Here is an 8,311-nt window from a genome sequence, read left to right as displayed (position 1 = left end):
AAACTAGAACATGTTCTAATGCCATACACAAAAATAAACTCAAAATGGATTAAAGATCTAAATGTAAGACCAGAAACTATAAAACTCCTATGACCCACCTCCCAGAATAATGGAAATAAAAGCAAAAATAAAAATGGGACCTAATTAAACTTAAAAGCTTTTGCACAATGAAGGAAACTATAAGCAAGGTGAAAAGACAGCCTTCAGAATGGGAGAAAATAATAGCAAACGAAGCAACTGACAAAGAATTAATCTCAAAAATATATAAGCAACATCTGCAGCTCAATTCCAGAAAAATAAACAACCCAATCAAAAAATGGGCCAAAGAACTAAATAGACATTTCTCCAAAGAAGACATACAGATAGCTAACAAAGACATGAACAGATGCTCAGATCACTCATTATCAGAGAAATGTCATTGGTCAGAATGGCTGGTATCAAAAAATCTACAAACAATAAATGCTAGGGAGGGTACCCCTCTTACACTGTTGGAGGGAATGCAAACCAGTGCAGCCACTATAGAGAACAGTTTGGAGATTCCTTAAAAAGCTGTAAATAGAACTGCTGTATGACCCAGCAATCCCACTGATGGGCATACACACTGAGGAAACCAGAAGTGAAAGAGACACACGTACCCCCTTGTTCATTGCAGCAATGTTTATAACAGCCAGGACATGGAAGCAACCTAGATGTCCATCGGCAGACGAATAGATAAGAAAGCTCTGGTACATATACACAGTGGAATATTACTCAGTCATTAAAAAGAATACATTTGAATCACTTCTAATGAGGTGGACGAAACTGGAGCCTCTTATACAGAGTGAAGTAAGTCAGAAAGAAAAACACCAATACAGTATACTAACACATATATATGGAATTTAGAAAGATGGTAACGATGACCTTATATGCAAGACAGCAAAAGAGACACAGATGTATAGAAGTCTTTTGGACTCTGTGGGAGAAGGTGAGGGTGGGATGATTTGAGAGAATAACACTGAAACATGTTTATTATCATATGTGAAACATATCACCAGTCTAGGTTTGATGCGTTAGACAAGGGTGCTCAGGGATGGTGGACTAGGATGACCCTGAGGGATGGGATGGGAAGGGAGGTGGGAGGAGGGGTTCAGGATGAGGACCATATGTACACCCATGGCTGATTCATGTCAATGTATGGCAAAACCACTACAGTATTATAAAGTAGTTACTTTTCAATTAAAATAAATAAATTAAAAAAAAACATTTTTGCCTAAAGTTTTAACACTAAATGAAATTTTATGGAACTTAAAATTAAAGAGAAATTGGTTTGCTTCTCTTATAGTTAAATTAGAAGGCTAAGAGTTAAAGAGAAGCAGGGTCAAGTTCAGGCTCAGCTGCTGACCCCACATATGATTTTGAACAAGTCATATACATCCTGTGAGCCTCAGGCTGCCCCTCATCTATAAAGTAAGAATACTACTGGGACTTCCCTGGTGGTCCAGTGACTGACTCCATTGCTCCCATTGCAGGGAAACCAGGTTCATTCTTTTGTCAGAAACTAGACCTCACATGATACAACTAAAGATCTCACACACCACAAGTAAAGATCCCAAATGCCATATCCCAATTTGATGGTCAAAGATTCTGCATGCCTCAACCAAGACCCAGCACAGCCCAATAAATAACTGGAAGAACACAGTCCTGCCACATTATTTCAGAGTCTCTGGAGATTCATACCAGGGAGAAAATTTCAAAGTGTATTAAAAATCTAAAAGCACAACTAAGATGGCATTATTATTTTATATTTGCTTCCTTATAGTCCTGTTTTATACTATTGTCTGCTGATATAATTTCCAAAATCAGTAAGAAAGTGATTCTTTATCATTATAGTAGTTTTATAACTTCATAAGTGAAGAGGAGCATTTTAAACCAACTAATTTACCTTTCAATTTTCATTCTCTTCTTACCTATCACTATTATTATATTTATTCTGGTAAAAATAAATTTTGTAACTAGCCAAATGGGACAGAGTTCTTATGGATTAAGTGTTGTGCCCACAAAAATGTTTTACTTTTATGCAAATTATTATTTTTGCAGTTATTACTCATCAACAAACAGGGATATCCTAATGGCTTTCTTCATACTGGTCCTTCATTTATATTCCTTGGCACTATTTCTCCTGAAACTTTTCCACTACAAGCTAAGCAGTCCTGAAATTCACTTTTCCTTTGAAGAAACTTCTCTGCCTCCCAAACATCTCCAGTCATTTTCAGGGCTTTCTTCCTATGTACTTCTAGATAAGAACAGGGTATTGATTTATAGTGAGTCTTCATCCACCGCTGTGAAGAAACAAAGTGAAGTGCTACATCTTGTGAATAATTACTTTAGAAAACCAACTGAAAATGTAGCAGGATAAAGCAATGGAATTCATGCTCCCTCTCATTCATTTTGACAGTTGCAGGAATCCAAGTCCAATTGTGCTGCTATTAAAACTACAGCCAGAACTGGCAAAAAGGAAAAGACATGTTACTGTCAAAGCAACTCTCATTGCAGCTGAAGGACAATTAAATTTTGCCTGAGTAGAGCACCAAGCTACTTTCTGTGTTCTTGGCAAATGAATGACTAGGAAGGGAATTCTGAATGATTTTCCATGTATGACCATTGAATAAATAAATAATCCACTAGCAGCTGTTATGCACAGACAACATGTTTCCATTGATACTCATCTGCGATTCCTCCAGGCTGACCTTTGTTCTCAGGTCAAGACTCTCTCTAGCCAGGGACAAAATTTTTCTGGAGCCTCAAGATGTAGGAAAGGAACAAGCAAAGGTTATCTTTGTCTTTGACTCTCTTGGGCACAAGTTTGGGATAGAAAAATAATTAAAAGTGTTCTGCAAAGATGAGATGAAAAACGGTTATAAAAAAGAAGTAAATAGTGCTGCAAAGAAAACTATTACAAAATATTACAAAATAAATGTCTATATTTAACAAATTAACATAAAGATTACATACAAATTAACATACATATATTACTAACATAAATATAATATTTCTGAAGACCTATGAGTTAATGATCAAAAACACTTAAAACAAATGTTTAAAATTAAAATCTATAAATTATTAAATATTTTCAGAGAATAGGGATACAGATAAGCAGCAATGGGGTTAGAAATTGTTGCTTCTGATAAAAAATACACAGATTTCTTTTCACTATGCCACGTCTTACTCTGACAAGTACAATCATTATAGATACTATAAAATATAGCTACAAAAATAAAAATGATTTTAGATAGAATGCAAACTAGGTTAATTAACTGATATAATAAATATTCATGCTTATTTTCTAACTGAGAAAAAATAATAATAATGATAATAATATAGGAAGGTCAAAGTTTATTGCTCCATTTGTCAAGTAAAAAAATGATATTCAAAGCCAGTGAGAAAATCCTCCAAGATTACTCATAAGTCAAGGACCTGGTGATGAGGAGAAAACCAGATTCCTGACTCAGAGGTCAGCATTCTTCCCATCTTCTGCTCACCCAACAAAGGGGATATTCACAAAGACCAATAGGAGAGGCAAATGACTATAAAGCAAACAACAGGAAAAGAAAGTTACTTTTACCCATAGAAACACTGACCTCAGATTTAAAACAGATTGAAAATACAAACTGATTGAATATTGTTCTAATATTTTTTATGTATATGCATACATTATAAATATTATTTTTATACATTTCAAGAAAATCAGAAACTTTTCTAAGATTTTTAAAAAATAATGTGTAAGTGAGCCATTGAGCCACAATATGATGACATCAGACATGAGTGGGACACAGTCCTAATGTTGTAAGGGTGCCATTCCATTTATCACCTCTGACAGAAGGAGAATACTGGAATTAGTGAACCACAATCAGGTGTGCAGTAATGCCAAGATTTAGGGAACAGCAGAGCCAAGGAATATATGTCTCTTACTAAAGTGGGACCAGAGGAAAGGATTAAGAAGGATGTAGACCAGAATATGGCCAGATAAACAGCAGGGCAGACCTGGCAGCCCAGGCCACTCTCCTATCATTCATCACAGCTTTCTTACTGGAGAAGAGGGGCTTCCATTCCATTCAGAGCTTTTCTGACTGTCGTGATTTCTGTGAAATGTAAAGTCTGTTGCATCGAGCTGTCTGCAGTGATGCTTGAATAGCCTCTCCTTGGAGATTAATTCAGAATATGACTGTGCATTAGTTATTCACTCTCTCTCCCCCTCCCTTCCTCCTTCCCTCTCCCTCAGTGGAAATGAGTCTTTGGTGGGGAAGTCAGAGTTTAGATCTCTTGTGCTCTGTGTCTGACCCCCATCTTGTCTCTGTGCATTTCTGCCCTGGATTTGTAAACCTCTGTGCAGTTTATGCTTTTAAAAATAATTTTATCATGATATTTTTGGATGAAAAGTAACATGGAAGTAGAATAAGAGTTTAGATAAGCCATTCCCCTGCAATCCACTTTGTTACCCTGTTGCTGAATACAGGGGAGGGGGAAATTGGGGAGCTGTTGTGGAAATATGATCCCACAGTTAAAAAAAGGAAGAAAAAACAATTTTCATTACCAGAATGGTACACAGAAACACACACACACACACACACACACACACACCCCCTCATGTCCCATTCCAAGGTCCCCACCCTAAGTGAAGTGATCTGACATTTCTTTTCAATGGAGGACTCAGTTAATCATTCAGCAGATTACAATAGCCCATCTCCCCTGATATGGTATCTATAACTGTGGCTTGGTCTAATTCTAAAACATAAAACAGAGTGTCTGTGTATGTGTGTGTGCAAGCATGCGTGCTGGAAGCAGTGGGGGTGAAAAAATTAGTAAATGCACTATGCACTTCAGTTCGAAGTATCATTTCTCTCTGATGCAGGTGGTCACCCCTTTGTATTTTCATAATCTCTGTCAGCACCCGTTGTCTTGAGGTCCACACTGGAAATTAAAGAAGGAGGGGAAAAAGTTCCAGAGTTTTCAGGGGGAAAGTCAGAGGTGATAAATAAAGCAAGAGACTATGAACTTTTCACTGGAGATCTATCTGGAACAGGAAAGAGCACCACTTTTCTCCTATCCCCCGGCATCATGGGGGTGACAGTTATGCAAAGACAGAGTTTGAGATGTAGGAAGGTGCAGAGGTGCAAGATGGGGCCACCAGCAGAAAGCAGAGGCCAGAAAGAGAAGAAGGCATAGAAGACATAAGGAGGGGTAGATATGGATATAGAGAGGGAGAGACAGCTACCAACCACACTGCTGCAGACAAAGTGAAAGTGAAGTCGCTCAGTCGTGTCCAACTCTTTGCGACCCTGTGGACTGTAGCGCACCATGCTCCTCTGTCCATGGGATTTTCCAGGCAAGAGTACTAGAGTGGGTTGCCATTTCCTTCTCCAGAGGATCTTCCCAACCCAGGGATCAAAGCCAGATCTCCCGCATTGTAAGCAGGACGATTTACCATCTGAGCCACCAGGGAAGTCCCAATTGCTACAGACAAAGGAAGACCCAAACTCAGGGATGTTCAGAGGCCCCAGAGTTAGGGGTGACTTTTAATTCACCTCAGTCATTCTTATCACACCTTCCTGGTGTTTGAAATATCCTTGATTCATCTATATTATATTATTATAATATAATATTAGATATTATATAATATATAATATATGTTATATATAATATTATATATAATCTATAATATTATATATATTATATATTATTCATCTATATTATATTACTACTGTTCTTGATATTTTCTTTAAATCTGATTATTTAAATACTTTTTTAAATATAAATTTATTTATTTTAATTGGAGGTTAGTTACTTTACAATATTGTATTGGTTTTGCCATACATCAACATGAATCCACCACAGGTATACATGTATTCCCCATCCTGAACCCCCCTCCCACCTTCCTCCCTGTACCATCCCTCTGGGTTGTCTCAGTGCACCAGACCCAAGCATCCAGTATCATGCATCGAACCGGGACTGGCAATTCGTTTCATATATGATATTATACATGTTTCATTGCCATTCCCGCAAATCATCCCACCCTCTCCCTCTCCCACAGAGTCCAAAAGACTGTTTTATACATCTCTGTCTCTTTCGCTGTCTTGCATATAGGGTTATCGTTACCATCTTTCTAAATTCCATATATATGCATTAGTATACTGTATTGGTGTCTTTCTTTCTGGCTTACTTCACTCTGTATAATAGGCTCCAGTTTCATCCACATCATTAGAACTGATTCAAATGTATTCTTTTTATTGGCTGTGTAATACTCCATTGTATGACCACCTAAGAGAAGCCAGTATCACTTTTAAAAGACCCAGAGGGATAGGTTGGGGAGGTAGGTGGGAGGGGGGTTCAGGATGGGGAACACATGTATACCCGTGGCGGATTCATGTCAATGTATGGCAAAACCAATACAATATTGTAAAGTAAAAAATAAATAAATAAATAAATAAAAAGAAAAAAATTAACAACTAGAATAACAACACCACAAACTATATGATGACATTCCAGCTAAGCTGCTGCCCATAGGAGGCTTGGAGTTTCAAGTTTTTTGTTCTTGTTATCAAAAAAACAAGAAAGAAGAAGGAGGGGTACAGGTTGTTTTCACCCTTTGCTTATTGTGATAATTCTACTATGATTGCTGGTGTACAAGCATCTGTTTGATATTCTGCTTTCCATCCTTTTGATTACATATCTATTTCCTTCATGGGTCATATTCTTAAGCAAAAAAAAAGAAAGAAAGCAGATAAAACTGTTTAAAAAAAAAGACAATTGTTAAATATTGTGTCACCAGGACATACATCCTGTGACAGAAAGCACAAAGTAACCATACAAAACTTGGGCATCCAGAACTACAGTAGGAATAAAAGGTATGGCACAGGTGAAAAGTCTAAATTAAGAGAGTGTGGATGTGTAATGCATTTGAAAACAAAGAGAAATTATGAAAAACCTGGAATAAAGGATAGGTTCGAGAGAAAAATGAGATTACAGGGAAGGGCAAGGAAGTAATCCTACTCACTTATTGGCCTCATTAAGATTTTCAAATCTTCCAAATACCCATAACTCATTACTTCACATCATTTAGTTCCCTTAATTCAAATGTCACAGTCACATTCTCACAGACAGATCACTCTCACTAGCTTCTAATTTTATGTTGTTTCCTTTTTTCTTCATAGTGTTTATAGTCCTTGTACATGCATTTGTGTTTTTCCTCCTTAGAATGAAAGACAGATACTGTGCCCTTTATTTCACTGACACATCTCAGGACCAAGGACAGCAACACATAATAAGTGAGCCAGAAATATTGACTAGCTTACTAGTTTTATTACCTTAAATAAATTATTTCCTTTCCAAAATTCAGATACCTCTTCTGTGTAGTCATGTGCATGGACTACTATGTGCATAAAGCTACATAGTTCAGGGAATATAATAGAATATACTAAATGTCCAAAAAGCATTAGCTTATAGAATTTAGAGAAAGGGAGATAAGTGTCACAAAAAAGATAAAGGAGACCAAACATAGAAAGACAAAACAAAACCACCCATCCATTATTTCTATTTTGATGAGCATTCCTTCTTTGTTTTAGATTTTCCAGGCAAGAGTACTGGAGTGGGGTGCCACTGCCTTCTCCGTTTAGATAAACAAAAGGAAGCAAAACAAAACAAAACCAACGAAGTAAAACTCTCACTGTCTGCAGATGACATGACCCTCTACATAGAATACCCTAAAGACTCCACCAGAAAATTACTAGAGTTAATCAATGAATATAGTAAAGTTGCAGGATATAAAATCAACATTCAGAAATCCCTTGCATTCCTACACACTAATAATGAGAAAGTAGAAAAAGAAATTAAGGAAACAATTTCATTCACCATTGCAACAAAAAGAATAAAATACTTAGGAATATATCTACCTAAAGAAACTAAAGAGCTATATATCTAAAACTATAAAACACTAATGAAAGAAATCAAAGAGGACAACAATAGATGGAGAAATATACCATGTTCATGGATTGGAAGAATCAATAGAGTGAAAATGAGTATTCTACCCAAAGCAATCTACAGATTCAATGCAATCTCTATCAAGCTACCAGCAGTATTTTTCACAGAACTAGAACAAATAATTTCAAGATTTGTATGGAAATACAAAAAACCTCGAACAGCCAAAGCAATCTTGAGAAAGAAGAATGGAACTGGAAGAATCAACCTGCCTGACTTCAGGCTCTACTACAAAGCCACAGTCATCAAGACAGTATGGTACTGGCACAAAGACAGAAATATAGATCAATGGAACAAAATA

The 8,311-nt window shown here is 36.7% G+C and overlaps 1 long non-coding RNA gene across 1 annotated transcript in view; it reads right to left on the bottom strand.

Moving 5' to 3' along the window:
- The window catches only part of LOC102168798, a 111,471-nt gene continuing 106,668 nt past the window's right edge, over positions 3,509-8,311 (bottom strand). Inside the window, exon 6 of the long non-coding RNA XR_001917343.1 lies at positions 3,509-3,563. This is a non-coding gene — a long non-coding RNA (uncharacterized LOC102168798). The remainder of the gene's footprint in view (positions 3,564-8,311) is intronic.

This window comes from Capra hircus, chromosome 26 (assembly GCF_001704415.2).
Source record: "Capra hircus breed San Clemente chromosome 26, ASM170441v1, whole genome shotgun sequence".
Lineage (NCBI taxonomy): Eukaryota > Metazoa > Chordata > Mammalia > Artiodactyla > Bovidae > Capra > Capra hircus.
Note: the sequence above shows the minus strand (reverse complement) of the source record. Positions and strands in the feature narration are given on the sequence as shown.